Source organism: Pelodiscus sinensis, chromosome 22 (assembly GCF_049634645.1).
Source record: "Pelodiscus sinensis isolate JC-2024 chromosome 22, ASM4963464v1, whole genome shotgun sequence".
NCBI lineage: Eukaryota > Metazoa > Chordata > Testudines > Trionychidae > Pelodiscus > Pelodiscus sinensis.
This window is the reverse complement of record NC_134732.1, coordinates 836,865-860,412: the sequence shown is the minus strand read 5'-3', so window position 1 is coordinate 860,412 and position 23,548 is coordinate 836,865. Positions and strand designations below refer to the sequence as shown.

Below are 23,548 nucleotides of genomic sequence, written 5' to 3'. Positions count from 1 at the left end.
CGTCCTGATTCAGCTGCTGCTGAAACTGACCAGCAGCGGCTGAATTGGGGACTCCTGGGGCAAAGCCGGACTATTGGAAGGGGGGGCTATGAGAGGTCTGGGGTGGCATCCCCCCACACCACCTTAGACCCCTCATAGCCCCCCCTTCCGATAGTCCGGCATATCTGATAATCCGGCATCCCTTGGGTCCTAAAGGTGCTGGATTATTGGAAGTTTACTGTAGTTGAGGCAGAATAAGTAAAATTGCTAACAGGCAGTGCTGTTGGGAATACTTTTGTGCTAATTGCAAGCTGCAGGGTTTAAATGGGAAGAGGCAGGCCTTGTCTACTCTAGCCCTTTTGGTGGTAAGGCTGTCGCAGGTATGAGAAACACACGCCTGACTGACTGAAATTTCACCAACCAAAGTGCTGGCGTGGACAAGTGCTATGTTGGCAAGATATGCTTTTCTGCCAACATAGCTAATGCAACTCTGGGTGGTTTAATTATGCCAACAGAAGAGCTCTCTCCCACTGGCAAAGAGCTGCTCCACGGGTGATGTTACAGCAGTATAGCTGTGGCAGTACAGCTGTGCCACTGTAAGAATTGTAGTGTAGATGTACCTATAGGCGTCCTTTAAGGTAGATGCAAAGAAGCTGTCCCTTTATAGAGCTTTTTTTTTATGAGCTATGTGGAAATTCCTCAGTAACAAACACATCTGCCCCATCTGATCAATGTATAAATTGTGGCCATGATAGTATTCTGTTACTGCTGAATTGTGTATGTAAGTGACTAGTGCAGTGCTTTACATTAATTTTAATGTGCCCTCATATCCAAGACTGGGAATAGCCATTCCCTCAGAGACTTCCATATGCAACAAAGATTTATCAGTCTCTAACAATTAAATTATTTTTTAATGCCATTGGTTCAGAGCTATGATTTTCATTAACAAGACATAGGTTTCAATGACATTTATTAGTAATAGTGCTTTATCCTTTTACATAATACTTCACATCTCAGAATACTTCACAATTTTCCTGCCAAGTACTCTAAACAAACCACTTTTTTACTCAGGGAAAATGACTTACTCATAAGCATACAACAGGTAACAGGACTTCTGATTCCCAATGGTTTTTATAAACATTTATGCCCAGGCAACAAGAAGATACTCCAATGCAAAGTGAAATACATCCCAAAAAATTCAATGTATGCCTGGGTGTAAATCCCTCTGACAATCCTTTGTAAATGGGGAGACAGAATCTGTAGTAACTGTATGCAGAAGTAGTGGCCATTTTTGATTTACCTGTTGCACAGGTAGTTTTATAATCGCTTTTTGTTGTAGTTCTATACATACAGGCTGAGTCTAGATTGGCATGATTTTCCGGAAATGCTTTTAATGGAAAAGTTTTCCGTTAAAAGCATTTTCAGAACAGAGCGTCTAGATTGGCACGGACGCTTTTGCGCAAAAGCACTTTTTGCAGAAAAGCGTCCGTGCCAATCTAGACGCGCTTTTCCGCAAAAAAGCCCCGATCGCCATTTCCGCGATTGGGGCTTTTTTGCGGAAAACAAATCTGAGCTGTCTACACTGGCCCTTTTGTGCAAAAGCTTTGTGCAAAAGGGACTTTTGCCTGAACGGGAGCAGAATAGTATTTCCGCAAAAAGCACTGATTTCTTACAGTAGGAAGTCAGTGCTTTTGCGGAAATTCAAGCGGCCAGTGTAGGCAGCTGGCAAGTTTTTCCGGAAAAGCGGCTGATTTTCTGGAAAAACTGGCCAGTCTAGATACAGCCACAGTAATTAAATAAAGGGTTTTTGTTACAAAAAAATTAATGGCTTTAATCTAAGTCATATTTTGTCTCATTTGACACTGTATCAGACTAACAGTCTGCAGAAAACTCTTAAGTTTAGAGGAGGAAAACTAAACCCCACAAAGTTGCACTTTGAAGCTTTTGCTTGTTTCTGTGCTCCAGAATGTTTTTTTCCGAAGACACTTAACAGTGTTTTAGTCCTTAAGATGAAGTGTGTTAAAGTTGAACTGCAAAGCTGAAATGAGCACAGGTCTTGGAAAAAATATTTTACTCCTATTCCTGAGAGAGTAGGATAGAGGTAGTGTCATCTGCCTCTCCCTTTTTACTTTGTGACTTTTGGGTTCTTTTTGTTACGACATCGTTTCTCAGATCTTTTTACAGTATGTGTAACATAATAATACAGAGTTTATCTGTAGACATCTCTATCACAATTGCACATAGCAGCTTCTCTCCATTATTCCCCCTTTAAAAAGAGGCTGATAGTACATGCCTGCTTCAGGTATGTGATAAGTTTAAGTAATATTTTCTGAAATGTTAGCACATTTTCTGAAATGTTAGCACAAAAATCTAAAATACTACACATATGCTAATAGAGGCCTCATTATCTGTAAAATTGAGTAGTTTAGGGGTTTACGCAATCTTTTTAATTGCTGTTTCATACAAAATTTGAAACCAAACTTTCTTAGGTTTTTTTTTCCATTTAGAAAGAATTGATATCCTGAGTATCAGCTTTAGGACATAAGTAGGGAATATAGCAAAGCTAATAGAAGATAGTGTTTTAGAATGAGTCTTGTTATGTAAGAATAAGCGGAACCTCTTCCATTCTAATCCCCACATAATTCCGTAAAGTGCATATCCACCCAAAATCAGCGTCTAATGCAGGCATTGCCAAATATGGCTTGCGGATAACTCTCCTATTTAATCTTCTTATACGGCCTCTGGAGACTATTAAGCCCAGCAGACAATGTGTGGGTTTCTGATAATCTGACTGTAAATGGCACAAATTTGGGGTGCATCTCTTAAAACTGTGTGTGTGTATGATGAGAGGAGGTTGCTGAGGAAGAGAGTAGTTTTAAGCAAGTAAGGAAAGTTCTTAACCAAACCATAATGCATTCTCAATAAATGCTTAAATGCTTTATCCTCTGTGCATAGGAAAGAACATGGTAACAGAAATTACTGTCTTAGGACGGATAGATATTACAGGCAATAGAAGTACTATGTTCACTTAAAACATGTCAGTGTGAATTGCCATAATACATAGGTTGAGCCTAGTTTTTCTCTCACCCTTTTTAAACCAGTGTAATTCCACTAATTTCAGTGGACTAGCCACAGTGAGAACAGAATCATACTCCTACTACTCAATATATATCACATTAGAATTCTGATGGTCAAGGTGCTCATTCAATATGTCCTAGAATAGAAAAGGGATAAACCGCTATTTCAGATATGTATTCATGTGGCACAGTTAATGTTGCTTTTAAAATGCTTAATTTTTGCATTTCTCACCCTTCGCTAATTTTAACTGTGGAGCTCTATATTACATTAGTGGAGATTTTTCATTTAATAAGTTGTAGAGAAATTAACAAGTATTTAAGGCCCCATTTTAGGAAAATAATTAAGCATGTGATTAAGTTCTTCCCTATTCAGGTTTGCACTTGAGTACCTGTTTAAGATTAAGCATATCCATAAATTCTATTGACCTCCATGGGATACATACATACGTTAAGGAGCTATCCTGAATTAGGGACTAAGTATGAATAGAAATGAGAAAACTTTAACAGGTTTGTTTAATTCCTTGTAGGGTTTACAGAAGTGGAATTATTTTGCCATCACTGAACAGACAACACAGTCACTGTCCTCCTTGGGTAAGTTTGCTGGTCCACTAGACCTATATTTAGTTCTGCAAGCTGGATGGCTCTGTTTTAACAGTTTGACAGTGAATTTTTTAAAATAAATTTAAACTCTGTTCTGAAGACCAGTTTTATCATAACTTGTCCAATGTAGTTTGGTCACATCAGCATGCATATGGAGCATGTTTGAAGAGTGTTCTGCTAGCATATTTTGTTCGTGGAAGTGCATTAAAGCAAATCTGAACATAGGCTAAGTCACAGCTATGAAAGCTTGTAGCAAGAACTGGGTCACTATCGTTATTGTTTATTTGGCCTTTCTTACTAGTGATATCCTTTTGAACAAGCTGTGTTTTATGATCTAGCAGTTGTATTTGGGAACAGATTTGAGAGGTCCTTTACCTTTTGATTTGTGGACTTCATATGTGATTCTCATTGGCATTGCAAAAGTTGTATTAATCCATGACCCGTGTCATACTCTTTCATTTCAAGATCCAGACTGTTGTGAATTTCCATATTTAGTACATTCAAACTCCTTTGAGTGAAGTAGAGGCCCAATTAGAGAAGCCTAGAGGATCTTGTGGTTGCCAAGTGTTACCAGTTTGGTATTTTGAAAGTCTTTTTTGCTTCATGAATGATGGTAACCATTTGGCTGTGTATTGGGCATTGTGGAGGCTTGCGCATGTAGACAATACAGCAGACTTTGAGAGTCACCCAAAGGCCACAAAATTAGATAAGGATTGAAGGCACCAAGCCAAGTTTATTGTAAATGAAGCATGATTCTAGCTTCCTTGAATCAGATGTCAGCAGTTGCATGTAACACATGTATGCTCGTTACAATGGACTCACCTCAGTGACAGGGATGTGCCATTGCCCCCTAGGCTGGACAAAGACAGTTTTTATACATAGGTACAAACAAGTTACACATCACTCCTGACAGTAGGTTGCCACCCTCTGTACATGTACAAGGTTGCCAACCTTGTACATGCAGATTTGTTTATTATCTATTATGCTGTTAGTTTAAACCCTGTCCTAAACCTGAGTCAGTGTGTTCCTGTTATCTATGGGGTGTGTGTTGGCGCCAAAATGTTTTTTCATGAGGTGTTCTTTTATGGTCCCTCTAAAATGTGCTTGTGGCCTATACTTAATACTCTTAGGTATAAGTGTATTTCTGTAATACCAGCCCTGTTCTTGCCAACTTTTGTAAGCAGGGCCTGCCTCTTGCTCACAGCTTAACTTTGTTTTATATTAGCAAAGTCTTAACCATTGTGGCCTAGGTCTCAGGCCTTACACCAGGCCTGTAATAGGTGGGTTTATGTTTCAGGCCCTCATCTTAACTACAGATCTCACTTGCCTGTGCTAAACAAATAGAATATCAGTTTATAAGGTCTCTTCAAAATAACCACCTCATCCCAGTTCATCCGGTAGTTTGCATAGAACTCAGTTTATCTGCCTTGGAGCTATTGGAACTTTGGTTTCAAGTTTGTGTATGTGGTTCTAGGTAGTTTTAATCTGAAGTTTAGATGGCTGAGCCATCTGCCTAGCAGGGCCTGTGGATTAAAGAGTAACCCAAAGACATTTAAAAAGGAGTAACTCACAAATTAGCTGTATTTGATTTATTTTTCCCCCTTCAAGTAGGAGTGAAGTGTGGTATAATATTAAAAATTCCATAAAATGTGATTCCCGTCTGACCACAGTCACCCCCAGGCTCTGCCAAAGGGTTTGTGGGCCCCAAGGCAGGATGCTGGGAGTGGGGCCCCAGGCCTGGCCTGTGGATGGTGAATACTCAGCAGAGTGGGGCCCCGAAAGCGCAGGTCCCAAAGCATATGCCTTGCTCGCCTTTCCCTGGGGTTGGGCCTGCCCCTGCCCCTGTTTATATTCTAAAGCTTCACCTTGAATTTCATTCGGGGACAGTCTTTCATAATACAAATATTTGGACTGCCACACAGATGAGATTAGCAAGATTACATATCTGTTAGAGAATAGATATATAAATTAATTCTTAATATGTTCTGCAAAGTAGAAAGTTTAGAGTCTGAGAAACATCAAAAATAATACTGCACCCATACTCTGTGTGGGAGGTACTAGCAGTCTGTCAGCTAGTTATCACACTTTCCTAACTATGGATTTAATTACCTACATGATGTGCTTTTACAGGCTGAACCTGTATAGTCTGGCACACTCTGGTCCAGAAACATCTGTGATCTGGCATGATTTTAATTAGTCAGAGGTCAACTTACCATGGGTGTGACCAAGTTTCCTGCAGTTCCGTAAAGTTTGTTTTCAGCCACCAGTCCTGGCGCTCTGTGTTCTGTGCTGTTGTTTAGCTCTAATTTACCTCTAAATGTCTCCTAAGAGCCCAGTAGGCTAGTCCAGTGGTCCCCACTCTCCATATCATGTACACTGTCAAGCTCTTCTGAGTCTTCTTCCTCTGTCAGTAATTTCAAGATGGTCTCTGCTGCCATGTACAAGGTCCTCACCACAGTTAACAGAGCACACGAGAGATGTGCAGGATCCATTCTTTCTCACTGCAGGTGCCGGAGAGCACAGCAGAGAAAGGCATTTGGAGAAAGGGCACAAAAGGATGCCAGAAGCCTTGGAACAAAGCAGTCCCTGACGGGACACTTTGCATGGTCCCAAGATGCCCCATGCTCTGTTCTGAGGTTCCACAACACCCAGCGATAGATGGAGTCGCCAGTTGTTGTGGGCTACATACCCACAGTGTATTGCTCCTGCCGTCCACAGGAGAGCTTAGAGGTGGACACAATCTGTCAACAGAGGGAGCAAGTGTAAACATTAGTTGGCAGTATTTTTGGTGACTTTTGTGTGTCGACATTAGTTTCCTCGACAATACTTGTAGTATAGACTTCTCCTCCCTCATCCCTCCGTACTTAACACACACGCAAGGTGGGCATTGTGGAATAAAATCTTGGAGTGTTCTCCATACTGGTGAAGGAAATGCTTGTCTCTTCTGTGGGGTACTGTCTCCTACAACTTTTCTTCTCACCATTCAGTTCCACAGAATAACTGGAAAGCCTACTTTAGTTTTATGGACCAGTTTATATTTTGGTTTGCATCTTCTCTGAGACCCATCTGGGTTGTATAATGACATGTTTGCATGTGTTAGCCAATAACTTAACAGGGACATATGGGTGTAAAATGTCATTAATATGTGCCAGCAAACTCTTTGCTTGAGAGCTATAATCAGTTCCAGGTATTGTCTGATTTTTATTTAAACAGATTGCTACAGTCCTTGGTCCATCCACAGCTACATTTCAGTATTGTACTTAGAATGTTCTGCCAAATTCTCCTAATTTTTTAGTGTATATCAGCAATGGTGCAATTATTTAGGATCTAGAGAGAAACGGGTGTTTCTGGAGGAGTTTTAAGGATGGAATAATGATGATAACTTGTTCAGCACCTCTTCAGTGTTACTGGGAGAACCAGTACCTAAGGATTTTGAGTCTCATATGGTTTTTATTGGTTTCAGTATACACTGCGTGTTAAGATGCTGTACTGAAGTGGACTGTCAGTGGCAGCCACTCCACAAAGTTTTCTACATAAATAAGAATATTTCTGAAAAACAAAAGTGCTAAGAGCTATGGAAGAAAATAAGGGATGTGCTAGTAAAAATGGGGAAAAGCAGGAGAGGAAGAGAGGGACGGGCTGTTAGAGAAAAACATGGACTTTATGTCAGTCCTTCATCTGGATTGGTCAGAAAAATGTCTAATGTGATAATTCAGATGGAGTGAGCTGCTTTCTTGTCACCAACAACGCTCCTTTGGAGTGAGATCTAGCCCCACATTGAGTAAAAAGGAGCTGTTTAGATAAGAGCTTAATGGTTTTGGCAAGCTAATATGGAATAGATTGAATATCAAAGTGTAAATAGCTCTAAGCAAAGTAAATGCAAAGCTTTTGGGAAATACTTAAAGTAAAATGAAGAAATGATTTTGTGTCCAGTGTCCAGAGTGATTTTAAAACTCTTGTTCCGTGTCCAAAGAAATGTGTATATCAGCCAAACAGAACTCTTTTGCCATGATTTATTACACCAGTTTAGATATAAGCCCTGTGTGCAAAGCTGTTAGTTTAACAGAACAGCTTGCTTTCTCATTTCAGATTTAATCCACATGTTGTATCAACAGAACCTTTGTCTTGGATCAGTTATGAGTTACTGCTTTTTTTACAAGCAAAAATATGTGATTTTTAGTAGTTCCGTTACAGAAAAACCAGGGGTGAGCTATATGGAGAAGGGTAGCTGTGTTAGTCTTTAAAAACAACAAACAGTCCTGTGGCACCTTACAGACTAACAATCATGATCTCTCGTGGGTAAAACTCACTTCATCATGGAGATGAATAACAAATTGTGACTGTTCAGATAATGTGAAGGTTGTGATGCAAACTCATCAATCAAAGATGGGCTTTCCAGCTTCTACTCCCTTCATCATTGCAGTGGAAGACCAACTAACGTGATACGTGGACGCAGTGTTACCCTTAGCCTAGAACCCTTTCGCTTTCCCCAGCCTGTGCGGTGGTATAAACAGAGCCTTTTTATTTGCATCTAATTTCCTCCCTTTTTAAAAAATGGACCTTGTCCAGAAGCTTATAATTCACAGTTCCTTCCATCCTACTCCCCCTCACCCTCACACACACTGGAGAGTGGAACTGTCCCTTTTGCAGCCTTCCTGCTTTCCCAGAAGAGGAGAATTTATCAATTAGATATTACTGATGGTCCTTTATCTTGAGTAAATATATATTTAATTAACAAAGATGCAGCTTCTTAAGCCATGTGTGTGGGTGCAAAACTGAAAATTAGAGCTGGTCCAATAGAGTAAAACAGTACTCGGAGTTAGCTGTGCCTGACCATTTGAAAGCGAGAACTGGCCTTTCACTCCAGCAGTCCTGGGTCACCTGACCAACCCCCTATATCAGAGTACCATAGAGAAGGAACCCTCTTTCTTCCCTTTCCGCCCTCCTGCCTCCCCAAGCTGCCAGCTTGATTGAGTGAATGCATCCAAAGAAATAGAGGCAGTTTCTGTCTCATGTAGACCCCCTACTAAAGGTGCCTCTGCTTATTCTCTGGGAAGATTCTGTGTGCTGCAGTCTAGCCCCAGAGACTACAATTCCCATGAGCCCTGGAGGAAACCAGGAAGGAAGTGACTTTTGTTTTTGGAGATCTGATGCTCTCCACCTGTGTGGAGGAAGACTCAGCAGTCTGTGGACTCTTCCCTCTGTTTTTGGAGCAGAAAGGGAGCCAGGCTGCTGTGGAGGAGTTTAATCCAGTTCAGGAGCTATTATGTTACAGTTACAGACTGGGACAGCAAGCCTTTGGAACTGGGATCTAGCAGGCTGCTTCTGATTACACTAGAGGGGAGGTCCTTGTGGCTAGAAGCTACTCTGCATCCAGCACACAGAAGGAGACTGAGAGTAACTGGGCATCTTTGGGAAAATGCTGCCCAGGACAGACCTCAGAGATACAGACTAACTCTGGGTTCAAAGAGAGGCAGAGAGGCCAACCCAGTGAACCAGAGCTGCTGCATAGCTTGGACTCACATACACACTACCTACAGAGAATCTCCATTACAGCTGCAGTTCTTCAAGCACACTCACGCAAGCAAGAGTCTGGGACTCTTAGTCCAGGGGTGTGCACACTCTGGGGTGGGATAAATATTGGCAGTGCAAATGGCAGCTAGATATGTTCCTTTTATTTCTGTGTACTTTGTCAATTGATGTTATTCACTGTTAATTTGTTAAATCCTGTTTCTTTAAGTTAATTAAAGGTTGTTCATTCTAATGCAATCTATTAGATGTATATTATTTATAATTTGTAATTGTTGTTCTGGAGTTAGATCCAGTTTATTGCTGGAATAAGCTTATTTCTGGAGGTTCCCAAGGCACACCAGTAAGTGTGTACAGAGCCAGCCAGGTGGAGGCACTGCCATTGTGCATTCTTTATGAGCAAGGGACTGCAGCAAGGGGGTGGATAGGTTTTCCCCAACCAAACAGCACTACATCTGGGGTACTCAGGATCTCCTTTTATGTCAAGACTATCAGGTGCCCAGGCACACCTGTGAATGTGACCTGCTCCTGAGTAACCTGGGGAGGAAAAAGGGGGTTACACTCAGGTTCCAGTTTGTGCTGTTCTGTTGTCTGCGTCCAGCACCTTGGTTCTTCCTCAGATGTCAGGGTGGTGGATCCTGCCTGAAGTGTTGAGATAGTTGTGTGTAGAGATGCCAGAATTAGTATGGGTCCCCACTCTGGTGTTTACAGAGTCCGCACTATAGTCCAGTTCCATATAGAAGGGTTATTCTAAGCAGGTCAAGGCAAGACCCTCCTTAGGGATTAGCGAATCCATGGCAGGAAGAGAAAGAAGCTGTTGTCCATCTACCTAAAAGCAAAGGCATGGATTCTAGGCCTGGTGAAATGTTCTCTTACCCCAGGGGACAAACAAGTGAAGTCTGTGCAAAAGGAAGCTGCTTCCTCTTATTTCCTAGGCATCCCTGAACCTTGTCAAGTTCTCTCCACGAGCCAACGCTGCAAATGCTTCTTGAACAGACCAACAGTAGTTGAGGATTGAAAGCCAGGCTTGCTTGCTGTGTTTCTTTCCTTTATTTTCCTGCAGGTTGGCCTTCCATCTCTGCCCAGAACCCTTTCCCACCAGGTAAAAGTATGCCTTTCACACAAGGTGTACAAATTGAACTTTGGAAAACTACTCTGTCCAAGCTCACCAGATTTTTCATCAAAGCTTCCTTCTTTAGCTCACCTCTTAACTAACCTGCCCCCTCCACACATTGTGAGTGCTGGATATTAAGATGAGATCTATCCTACCAGCTGGTGACTGTTATATGGCCTTTATTATCTTTCTCCAAACAAATAAACAAAGATGGCATCTTCCCAGAGCAGCAGTAAATGCAATGCTTCATGCTACTGCATGTCCCATAGTCCTTCCCATGATGCTATCCATGTTACTGTGTTATCTTCTGAACAATTTGATTGAAAATGCTTCCCCTGCCTCCTTCAGGGTCTGCCCTAATGTCTAATTGTTTTCATTATCAAGAAGTGTTTCCTAAAATCAAATCCAAATTTCTCCCTTTCTTTCTTTGAGGTTAGGCTGCTACTTCCTATGGCAGTACATTTGGATAATGTGAAAAACAGGGGCAGCGGGAGAAACATGGGGGGAGGGGCAGTGAGGCCAGGGCTAGCCCATGCAGGGGTTGGAAGGGAGTGCCACCCAGTCTTACTCTGCCCTAGCCACTGGCTCAGCTCTGGGCCAGGGGCCCCAGCTCCTGCCCCGCCTATGGGCTTGCTCCCAGACTGAGATCCTGGCTATGGCTCCTGGGGAGCATGGACCAGGCAAGAGGAGGCATGTACAAAAAAATTGGAAACCCCGTGCTAAAGCTCACATTGGGAAGGAGGGAAATGTAAAGGAAGGATTAAGGGAAGAGGGGAATTTGTGTGTTGTATACATTTATTTTGAGGAAGAGTAAAGAAGGAACACAATGAGATATCAAGTTTGTCTCCTATTCAATAAATTACATTAGCACATGTTTAACTTAGTACATTGTTAAGTCTCAGTGATTTAAACACTTGCTAGGTTGCCTTGCTTAATAGCAGCTCGGGAGCTTTACCAAATCAGAACCAATATGTATAAAGGTGGTTTTGCTTGTTTGGATTAGGGCTAGAACAGTGTAACTATTCAAATGGTTAACTTCTTCTTTCGAATGTCGTGTTGAATGCTGTATTTCTTTGTCGAAGTTGGACGTCCAAACTGTCCTCCAGTGATAACGGTTAACTGATGAGCATGAACTTACTGGTTACTGTAACAATTACATGTTGGCTCCCAGCCCCCTTCCGGGGAACTAACTGCCACCCTGCACTGCTGGCTCTGGGAGTGGGACCTGGAGCTGGTTTAAGAGAGGCTGTATCAGAGCCTGCAGCATGGGAGGGGGAACAGATGTACACGTTGGGAGCGGGGAACAGGTGGAAGCCCCACACTGCTGCCTCTGATATATAAATGAGATACAGGAAACAGTATTAATGAAAAATTGTAAGAAACTGAAGATGACTGGAAAAAAAAAGCCATCATCAGTTCTGCAGGGACTCTCTTACTTTTGGATTCACATCTGTAAGTAGCTATCTATTCTAAAGTTTTGTTTTTCCTTTGCGGAGAAACTCTATCAGATAACAGTATGAAGCCAGTGCATTTGTGATGACATTTGAAAACACCAATACCAGATTCTACAAGCCTCTCTCCTATGACCCCGCTAAGGAATACCAAAAAATCCTGAAAAAACTGCTCATGAAGCTCCCTGATGCTACTCAGGAACAAATTTACAATAACAACCCCCGAATCCCTGACCAGGAACTTTCTATCTGCTACTCAAAATACACAAACCTGGAAATCCCAGACGGCCCATCAGCTCAAGCACTGGTACGTTTACCACAGGATTATCTGGTTATATCGACTCCCTCCTCAGACCCTATGTTACCAGCCCTCCCAGCTACCTCCATGACACCAGTGATTTTCTGAGGAAACTTCAAAGCATCCGTAATCTATCTGAAAATACCATCCTGGCCACTATGGACGAAGAAGTCCTTTACACCAATATTCCACACGAGGACGGATTATAGGCCATCAGGAACACCATCCCTGTTAACAGTATTGCACACCTGATTACAGAGCTCTGTGACTTTGTCCTCACAACTACTTCCAATTCGGAGACAATTTGTATCTCCAAGTCAGAGGCACAGCCATGAGCATTCGAATGGCACCACAATATGCCAACATCTTTATGGGTGACCTTGAACACCGTTTCCTCAGCTCTCGCCCCCTAACACTGCTACTTTACTAATGCTACATCGACAACATCTTCATCATATGGACTCATGGAAAAAAGACTCTTGAAGAATTTCACAAGGATTTCAACAACTTCCACCCTACCATCGAACTCAGCCTGGACCAGTCTACACGAGAAATCCACTTCCTGGATACTTCAGTACAATTAAATAATGGACAAATTTCAACCACCCTATACCGGAAACCCACCGACCGCTACACTTACCTTCATGCCTCCAGCTTCCATCCCAGACACATTTCTCAATTTATTGTATACAGCCAAGCCCTAAAATACAACCGGATTTGCTCTGATCCCACAGACAGAGACAAACACCTACAGGATCTTTATAGAGCATTCCTAAAACTGAACTACCCTCCTGGAGAAGTGAAAAAACAGATTGACAGAGCCAAAAAAGTACCCAGACTTGAACTACTTCAAGACAGACCCAAAAGGGAGAATAACAGAATTCCACCTACAGTCCACAACTCAAACCCCTCCAACGCATTATACACAATCTGTAACCCATCTTGGAAAATGATCCCTCACTCTCAGAGGCCTTGGGGGAAAAGCCCATTTTCGCTTACAGAATACCCCCCAACCTGAAACAGATTCTTTCTGGTAACCATGCTACACAACCACATCAAACATCCTGGAACCTAGCCCTGCAATCAGCTGCGATGCCAACTTTTCCCACATATCTATACAAGCAAATTCATTACTAGAGCCAACAACATAAGCTACCAAATCAGCGATCATTCAACTGCACATCCAGTAATTAGATCTCTGCCATCGAGTGCCAGCAATGCCCCGCTGCTATATATATATATTGGACAAACTGGACAGTCCTTACGGGAAAGAATCAATGGACACAAATCAGATATACGTAAAGGGAACATACAGAAACTTGTTGGGGAACACTTCAATCTACCTAATCATTCTTTAAAAGATCTCCAAGTGGCTGTCTTGTCACAAACCAATTCTACAAGTCAAATACACAAAGAGGTGTTGGAATTACAATTCATCCACAAGTTCAATTCTCATGATGATGGCCTCAGCCGAGATGAGCCGAGATGAGGGATGTCTAGGACATTATCAACTTAACAGTCAATAAAGGTGCAAACAGCTCATTGTCTATGTAGAATCTCGCATTAGTACCCTTCCTATATATTGCTATCCTGTGATCCTTATCCGCTTTTTAACTATCCAATCTCCAGGTATCTATAGATTACCAGTTCTGCCCTTTGATATTTTCATACCCTCTGCTCCTTGTTTCCCACCCTCCTCCTTTTTTTCTCTTTCTTCCCCTCTCCCTTATTTATTTTGGGTCTGCAGATCCTAAACTCAAAACTCCAGTCATCTGAAGAAGTGGGCTGTGCCCACAAAAGCTCATGATACCATCTATATGTTTTGTTAGTCTATGAAGTGCTACCAGACCATTTGTTGTCATTTCTTAAGTTTATCCTGTATAGCAGGGGTGGGCAATAATTTTTGTCCGGGAACCACTTGAAAAATGTTTGAAGTAGTTTTTGGCGCTGTCTATGCAGCAGGAAGAGCACTCTTCCTTCGATTTCCCTTACTTCTCGTAAAATGAGTGTTACAGGAGTCAGAGTAAGAAGTCCTCCAGCTTGACATTATTTTGAAATAATGGCTTGCAGCATAAACACGCTCTTTGTTATTTTGGAATAACATCAGTTATTCCGCAATAACACGACTGTGTGGACTTAACCATAGGTGATACTTCTTTCTCTGGAAGTTTTAATGTGTACGGTGATTGCACCTGAAAAGTTATTTCATTGTTTTCATTTTATTTCCAGTGACCTAACAAATAAATAGCAAATGTCTCCTGCATTCTATGGTGTTAGCATTTTCAGAAACTGGGGCAGAATATCCAGTGCTTTTCAGATGGAGAACCAATAACATTAAAAAGATAGTGATAGAGATGCAGGCGTGTTAGTCTGGTCTAGCTGAAACAAACGACAGGACTATGCAGCACTTTAAAGACTAACAAGATGGTTTATGAGGTGATGAGCTTTTGTGGGCCAGACCCATTTCCTCAGATCCAGTGATCCCCAACCATTTGAGGATGCCGGGCGCCAGGGGGCGTGGCCGTTCGCCCGCCGGGCGCCAGAGGGCGGGGACACTTGCGCGCCCGGGGGCAGGGCCTCCTGCAAGGGCCGCGCACCTGGGGCCGGTGCTCCCCTCCAAGCGCCACGCGCCCCCTCCAAGCACCGTGCGCCCAGGGCCGGCTCTGGCACCATGTATGCGCCATGTGCCCGGGGCCAGGCCAGCCCTGAGCACTTGGCGGGCACACAAAAATGCCCCCACGGGTGCCATGGCGCCCGCGGGCACCGTGTTGGGGACCACTGCTCAGATCAATATGATTCCTGGGTCTGGCCCACGAAAGCTCATCACCTAATAAACCATCTTGTTAGTCTTTAAAGTGCTGCATAGTCCTGTGTTTTGTTTCATTAAATAGATACATTCTATTGAGGCTTGTATCCATTATGGGATCATTTATCATGTTCTGCCAACACTCCTATTTTAATGTTAATACTTTTAATTCTTAATTAAAACAAAAAGAAAAACAAAAAATTGTTGGGTTGGCTTTTCATAATCCCAGACAAAAGGGTGAAGGGTTTCTTTCTCTTCCTGCTAATAGATGTGCTAAGGTATGTTTGCTATAAATCCTATTTGTTCTGGGATATTATATTTATGACCAATTTGCTGGATAAAATAAGAGCCCAGAAACCCAGGGAGTAGTAAAAAGAAACTAGAAGGTCTGGTAGAGTTTATGAACTGAGAAAGTATCCAAGCAATATATCCCAGATCTTTCCAGATATAACTGCTAGTTTGTTTTATTGTTTTAATGTATAGCCAAGGTTTTTCCTATGTGCAAAATTGTGCTTTACTGAATTTTTCCATGATATATGCTGGATGGAGTTTGTGTTACAGTGCTATTTTGTACCTGCAGTAGTCCAGGCAGCATCTTTCAAAGGCTGCCTTCTTTCCATCCTCCCTCATGAAAGGGACAAAAGGAATTTGTTTATAAGTAACTTCTGCAAATTATCTTTGTGTAGAAAATGGAGTTGCTATACATTTAGCTGACTCCAGCAGTTCTCAAACTTTTTGGGCTCCAGAGCCCTTTACATGCGTAAATGTTTATGTGGAGCCCCAGCGGTCCACTGATTGTATATGTTGTACCTATCCAAGTTTCCAGTTTGTCAACCTCGCGGAGCCCCTGGAGATGTCTCGCGGAGCCCTGGGGATCCGCGGAGCACAGTTTCAGAAACACTATATTGAATTTGACTGTAGACTACTTGGACAGAAAATGGAGACATTTCCTAAACATTTCTGTATGTTAACAAGTGTGTCTGTGTCCACCTAACATAGTTTGTAACAATAAGAGTTTTAAAGCTCTTTAAGATCTTTTTATGATGTGTCACCAAAGGGTTAGCACAGTATTGTACACGAGCTAGAAAATGCACAGTTAGTCATTGTCTCTGCTTTGGCTCCTAAGCAAGCTGTGCCGTATCCCACTAGGTTCTAAGTCCGTGGTGTCCAACCACTTCTGAAACAGTAACCACTATAGTGTCATAGTGAACTAGCCACACTCAACCAGCCAAATAGCCACATGTGGCTAGTGGCTAGCATGTTGGACACCAAGCTTTTAAATAGGGCTGTCAAGCAATTAAAAAATTTAATTGCACGCGCCTCCCCTTTGAAATGCTGCTGCAGTGTTTGAACGAGGCAGCGCTGCATGGAGCCTGGGAGCAGCTAGAGTCCCCAGCTGACCCTGGGCTCCATGCAGTGTTGCCCCTTTGAAGCGCCGCGGTGGCACATCAAAGTGGCAGTGCAACATGGAACCCAGGATAAGCTGGAGTGCCCAGCTGACCCTGGGTTCCGCTGCCATGGGACATTTCAAAGAGGCAGCTGCTGTGGAGACCGGGGTCAGCTGGGGACTGCTCAGCTGATCCTGGGCTCTGCGCAGCAGTGGAACCCGGGGTCAGCTGGGGGCTCCCAGCTTATCCTGGGCTTCCCCGGCTTCTGGAGAAATGCCGCGCAAAGCCGGGATCAGCTGGGGAGTCCCCAGCTGACCCAGGGTTCCAGGACTGCCCCTTTCAAACATGCGAGGAGGCGGCGTTTGAAAGGGGCAGTGGCAGCACAGCTTATCCCAGCTCAAATTGTGGGTCCTGTTCAAAAGGGAGTTGCAGGGTGATCATAAGGTTATTTTAGGGGATTGCAGTATTGCCACCCTTACTTCTGCGCTGCCGTCAGAACTTGGGAGCTGGAGAGTAGTGACTGTTGGCCAGGTGCCCAGCTCTGAAGGTAGTGTCCCGCCAGCAGCAGCACAGAAGTAACAGTGACAATACTATACCATACCATCCTTACATCTGTGCTGTGGCTCTGCCTTCAGAGCTGGGCTCTTGGCCAGCAGCTGCTGCTGCTCTCTAATTGCCCAGCTGTGAAGGCATTGCCATCACCAGCAGCAGTGCAGAAGTAATGGTAGCCAGAGTGCAACCTCTCCAATAATCTTGCAACTTTCCTGTAACTCCTTTTTGTGTCAGGATCCCCACAATTACAACACTGGAAATTTCAGATGTATATAGCTGAAATACTGAACTTTTCTATTTTAAAAATCCCATGACCTTGAAATTGCCAAGACAGACCATGAATTTTATAGGGTCCTTCTTATTGCTAACATTGCCTGCCATTATCTATGTGTATTTTGTATCTTTGGGTAGACCTGTAAGATTAGGCCCTGTATCTGTGAAACTTAAGAATATGCATAAAGAGCGCTACTCACAGTGTGCATGTGTAAGTTTTTGTAAGATTGTGTTTTAAGTTATTTTTCTTTGGGTGGAGGAGTGAGTGAAAGAGGTTAAATTGAAGTCTATTTCAGATATACATATGTATTGTATTACACAAAATCAGTCTCATGGTCTTGGTTTTAAATGATGAGTTATAAAAATGTTTCTAATGTAAAGTACAGGCAGTCCCTGAGTTATGCGGATCTGACTTACATCGGATCCGCAGTTACGAATGGGGTTTGCTGCCCGTCTCCCTGGTCTGCTGGAGACCAGCAGACCAGGGAGACGGGAAGCAAAGCCTCTGAGGATGCCGGCAGCGGGACAGCCGCGGCGCGTCTGGGCTGTCCGCTGCCCGCATGCTCCGCGGCTTTGCTCCACATCTCCCCAGACCAGGGAGACGGGGAGCAAAGCCGGGGAGCATGCGGGCAGCGGACAGCCCAGACGCGCCGCGGCTGTCCCACTGCCGGCGTCCTCAGAGGCTTTGCTCCTTGTCTCCCTGGTCTGCTGGACTCCAGCAGACTAGGGAGACGGGGAGCAAAGCCGCGGAGCACGCGGGCAGCGGACAGGCCAGACGCACCGTGGCTGTCCCGCTGCCGGCGTGCTCCGCAGCTTTGCTCCCCGTCTCCCTGGTCTGCTGGTTTCCAGCAGACCAGGGAGACGCGGAGCAAAGCCGTGGAGGACCCGGGCGGCGGGACCACGGTAAGTCTCGGTCCCCCGTCCGCGTCTCCCTGGTCTGCTGGGGGGGGGGGGGGGGCAGCTAGTACGCCCCCCCCCCCAGCAGTCCAGGTTTTTCTCCGGATGCCTGTGGTAGAGCAGCTGGGGCGCTGCCGGTTGGTCCCGCAGCGCCGCTCTGGGCGCTACTGGACCAACCCGGCAGCACCCCAGCTGCTCTGCCCCAGGCGTCCTTATTCAGCCGCTGCTGGTCAGTTTCAGCAGCAGCTGAATCAGGACGCCTGGGGCAGAGCAGCTGGGGTGCTGGTGGATTGGTTCAGTAGCGCCGAGGAGCAGCGCTACTGGAGCAACCCAGCAGCACGCCAGCTGCTCTGCCCTAGGCGTCCCCAAGTCAGTCGCTGCTGAAACTGACCAGCGCTGACTACAGGAAGCCCGAGGCAGAGTTGCTCTGCCCTGGGCTTCCTGGAATCAGCCGCTGATCAGTTTCAGCAGCAGCTGACTTGGGGACACCTGGGGTTCTTAAGTTGAATCTGTATGTAAGTCGGAACTGGCGTCCAGATTCAGCCTGTAGAATCTGATCAGAGGCTGATTCCAGGAATCCCGGGGCAGAGCAACTCTGCCTCGGGCTTCCTGTAGTCAGCCGCTGGTCAGTTTCAGCAGCGGCTGAATCTGGACACCAGTTCCGACTTACATACAGATTCAACTTAAGAACAAACCTACAGTCCCTATCTTGTACGTAACCTGGGGACTGCCTGTAATAACCATTTCTTCTGAGAAGCCTACGCTGAGAAATGAAACCTTGCTATAGAGAAAAGCAGTATATATAGAACTTTACTCTTGGTGGAGACTATGGGGTGAGTTCTACTTGGGAGGATATTTTTTAAAGTGACTTGCAAAGCTGTTAAGAATAGAGTTCTGCAAGGGCAGTATCTGCAGGTCCATCACCATGGCAGCCCAATCATGCTATAATAAAAATGCTAACATAATCCCTGTTAATTTTTTTACAGCATTTCCTCGAAAGAGCTATAATAAATCAACAGTGGCAATTAGGTGCTCAGATACTGTACTGAAGGGAGCAGTATATTTTCTTAGGTAGGTAGGCTTACATACATTTGGTTTATTTAGAGGAAGGGGAATTGGGCAGTTTGGAAGAACACCCAGAAAGGAAATATTACTTAAAGGCTGTTTATTAGACAGTAACAGAATAAAAACTCTGGTTTAGATGGCAGTACTTTATGCCAGAACTAAATTAGAAACAGATTCCGATTCAGCTTTATCTCAGGACTTGCTGATGTAAGTGCTGCATTCCAGTGGGATAGAGTAAGTTGGGTGACATTTGGCATCCTTTGGCTGAGAGATGAATGGAGATCCCCTTTGCTTGCTTACTGGTTTGAAGTCAGATAGGCAGCATGTAAGGAAAAGAGAGGCTAGGCTCCAGTGAATTGGCAAACATTCTGTCTTAATGTTTCCAAAGTGGGAGCTATTTCAGTAGAATGGCTGCTGTTTCCCTACAATCGTCTCTCCATGTTCAATATCTAATCATTGCTTTTAAGTCAATGGTCCCCAAACTTTTTCACCTTGTGCCCTTCCCAACCCATGTTTGTGCTCTCCTCTCCTCCCTCCCCGGAGCTCTGGCAGTGGGTGGGGGAATGCAGACTGGGATCACAGCTGGGGTGGATCTGGGGCAAGGAGCAGAGCCTTTGGTGTGGGGCTGGCAGCTAGGGTCAGGAGTGAAGCTGGATGGCGTTCCCTCTCCACTCTCTGTGAGGGCTGGCCTAGGTCGCAGCCGTTCCCCCTGGTATTCCTCACCCACTTTCTGAACCCTTAGTTGCAGATGATTAAACATATTCTTGAGTTCCTGTGATGGCAGGAATCTTGGAATAAAATCTTTCTATGATTATTCACAGGGCCTCAGACATGTTTATGGACAGGAAAAGAATATTGCTGGGTGACCAGGCACATGTTAATGTAGCTTCTCTTGATAATCTATTTATCTCATTATCCACTTCTCTGAAGAATTCTCTGGAGAGCCCTTGGCCAAACAGCTGAGGGAGGTTAAGAGTGTTTTGCTCCCCGAAGTCCTTCCCAGACACATGCTTACATTGTTCTCTTAATTAGAACAGATTTAAATGACAATCCATGTTGGTGGCATTCCCACAGCTCCCCTATTCATTTCACATTTATTACCTTCTTTAGAAACTTAAGCATTAATTTTAGAGGAATCTGTACCAGTGTGTGCCTCAGCGTCAGCGGCTGAGGGCTCTTTTCCAAACTGCTTGGTAATGATTTAAAAGGAAGAATAAAAAGGCAGACAGAGTCTCCTGACTGTGTCCTCTTTGTACTAATGCTATCCAAAAGGCTTTCACAGTTCTTTTCCTTGCTGGGAGCAGATGTCCTCAAGAGTAATGCTGTTAAGTGATAGCTGCTAAGATAAAATGATTGATAGTAGCTAGCGTCCCATCAACAGCAAAACTGTCTCCATCTGTTAAATAACTAGTGCTAAATGGGAAGAGAGATGGGGTGGCTGCAACTTGCACCATATCTGGCTTCCCTTTCTGCACTCCTGCTTCTCTGCCAATCTTTGAGCCAGGGAAACCGTTTTGGGAAATACAAATAACCTTCTCCTGAGCCAAACATCTGTGTGATTGCAGATGCACACCAGTGGTGCTGTGAGTTAGCCAGGTTCAAATTTCATTCAGTCAGAAAGCCAGTTGCCAGTTTAGAACTGCACGTACAATTTGGCAGAGCTAACAGTAACATCTATTTAATGTCGCTAAATTGTGTATATAATGTGCCTACTTATATGAACATTTTGTACATGTGCTTTGAGACATGGATGTATAGATTCCAAGACCAGGATGGATCATTGTGATTTTAAAAAAGCATTACAGTTTCTTTTCTATGTTAGAACCCAGAGGAAAGTGTGGAAGAAAACATTGTCCTCACTCTGAGTTTGTAAGCAACAAGTAGCCAGAGTCAGTTGTATTACGAGCTGCAGCAAGGGAAAAACTGGTTCGGACGGGGGGGAAAGCCTCCCCCTCCCCCCCCCGAGGCAGATCTTTGAATACAAGCAATTATGAAGCAGTTTATATACTGTCTATTAGATATAATAACAATTAGTCTCCTTCCCATTACAAACACCAATGGCTAACAGTTATTTAGTTCCACACAGATGCTCCTTATCTCAAGGTCCCTGCAAGAGTCAGCATTCTATCCGTATCTCCGTATGGAGGCGAGAGGCAAAGGCAGCGTCTAATTACAGATCTCACGTTGTCAGGCCACAGACTTAGCCTGACTCTTGCTCTCTTGTTAACAAGACCAAGATGGCTGCACACAAATTCCCTTATTCCCTTTTCTTGCCTCCACAAAAGTAAAGGAGGGTTTCAAAAAACGTACAGAACATCTGCTGTCATACAGATGATCCTTTCGCTGTGCCCTAAAGTGCCACAGACTATGGCTTTGGTCCACCAAAGGGAGGACCAGCTTAGGGTGTCCAGTGCACTCCATAGACAATGCTAGCTCACCTGCTTCCAGACATTTGACTATATGAGATGTGTGACAGATATGGCCATTTACTGCAGTATCCCGGACAGATCTTACTGAATTATGTTTACATATCTTAGGAGTTCACTTTATTAAATATGCAAATGTTTATGTATTACTGTGGGGTTGTTTGTAATGTCTCTGGAGGGGAAACATGACTCATGTAAACCCTAAGTAGTGTTATGAGCTTCAGAGGAACATTTGAAACAATGGGGCAGACAAAAATGAACTTCCAAAGTTAAGTGGATGTTCCGGGAAATCTCTAGAGGGAGGTGTGGGCAAACATGCACCCTGAGTTAGGCAAGACTTAAGCTTTGCCCTGAGGTGGGAATCTTTGTTGGCTGATCACCTGTTACACGAGGACAAGTTCAGAAACCCAACATGCATAAAGGAGTGACTCTGTGATTCATGGATTTATCTGAAGAGGGGGGCTCATAATATCGGGTACAAGTTGTCACATAAAAGTCATATGTGGGTCCTGCAGCTTAGCAGGCCTAGGATGGAAGTTTCCATCCCCGCTGTACCCACCTTAGCATAGTGTGGGACACTGCAAGCCCAGACAGCAGCTGTGGGCTTTATCAGCGTTAAAGCATGCCTTGAGCCGGGAAACTGCTAAGTAGTAAATAAGTTTGACCTCGGTCTCAGCCCCTAAGAGTGATAAGAATGGCATTGATCCAGGTACGCGCACACCCGGTAAACAACTATAGTATAATTAGTGTAGAAAGTCTCACCCCTAGCGGAGTCTCAACCGGGGCCCCAGCTGACAGGGATTCCCCCCATGCTGGAGCCACGTCCACTGCAGCCGGGGGCAAGGTAACCGGAACGGGACTCCCCACAGACCTGAAGGGACGTGAGCATTCCAAAGAGCCTTTTACTCCTTTAGCCATTGTTCTGTCGTGCTTTAGCTTGCTAGAGTGCACCCTGGGAAGTGGAGTAGCAGTGGAGTAGTGAGCTTAGTAAAGTACATTATCCCTAGTCGGCACTGGGCCCTGGCCCTGTGGAATGACACAGGTATCTATAGATATGTCTTCACTGCAGCTAGATACCCAGGACTGGCCTTAGCCAGCTGGCTTGGGCTGCAGGGCTGTTTAATTGCAATGTGAACATCCAGATTCTGGCAGCAGCCAAAGCTCTTGGACCTTCCTGCTTCACAGAGACCTAGAGTCCCATGTGAGGTTTTTAACTGCAGTGGCGACATACCCACTATGTTGCCCGGAACATTGGCACCAGCCTGGAACAGCCAAAGGAAGTGGTGTGCCTTTTTTGAAAATGTTAAATGTTAATAACTTCTCCGGGGGAAAGTTAATCTCCCCCTGCTCTTTCTGTGGTGGAGTTGCTTGGAGAGTCCATTAAATGCAGTGTGAGACTGTTTCCCACGTTAAGACAAGCCATTCTTTTGAGATGAGGGGGACAGAGGTGTGTGTTTATAGTGGAGTAATCTCCAGATTAAATAGTGTGTCTGTTTCTTGCATTCCTGTTTACTTGGATGTTGTGGCAACTCCTGTAAGGCGACCAGCAGAATGGAAGCTCTTGGCCTCCTAAGCTTCTCCCACAGCTGTTCTGATTTCAAACTGCTAGGTGCACAGCATACCTACCATCTGATCAGAGGCTAAAAGGGCACATGGGAAGCCATCGAACAAATGGCTCCGGGCAAGCCTGCTGTACTTTGATTAATTGGACTCATCATTACAGTTTGCTGGATATTTTTCACTTTGGAATAAACTGGAAAAAGCTATTTATCCCCAAAGCTCAGCCAGTCATTTTCAGTATTTTCTTTACTACTATTTCAGGTATTTGAGCTTGGAAAAGAATAATCTCTCCTCAATTTTTTTTCTCAGGAGTCTTCCATCCTCTTCCTCTTTTGTATCAAATTCAGACTTTTTGTCTTCACCTACAAACTTTGCTTCACATCCCATTGCAGTTTTCATTACTTATACTCCTTGAGTCCTACCTCTCAGAGTCCATGAGTATAAGCTTACATCAACCAGTCCACTGTACTAGCGAGGGATTCCATGCGTCTGCAATCTGAACTGAAGTCATGATCTTTTTTCCACCAAAATTG

At 44.2% G+C, this 23,548-nt stretch overlaps 1 protein-coding gene across 14 annotated transcripts in view; it reads left to right on the top strand.

Moving 5' to 3' along the window:
- EXD3 (exonuclease 3'-5' domain containing 3) overlaps positions 1–23,548 on the top strand; it is a 353,448-nt gene that overhangs the window by 2,131 nt on the left and 327,769 nt on the right. For 6 of the 14 annotated variants that reach the window (XM_075905828.1, XM_014570611.3, XM_075905829.1 and 3 more), the window contains exon 1: positions 1,540–3,647. The gene's annotated coding sequence lies outside the window, so the exon portion shown is untranslated. Of the gene's footprint in view, positions 1–1,536; positions 3,648–23,548 lie in introns of those variants that run through there. The other 8 variants (XM_075905830.1, XM_075905833.1, XM_075905831.1 and 5 more) reach the window with 4 other exon arrangements.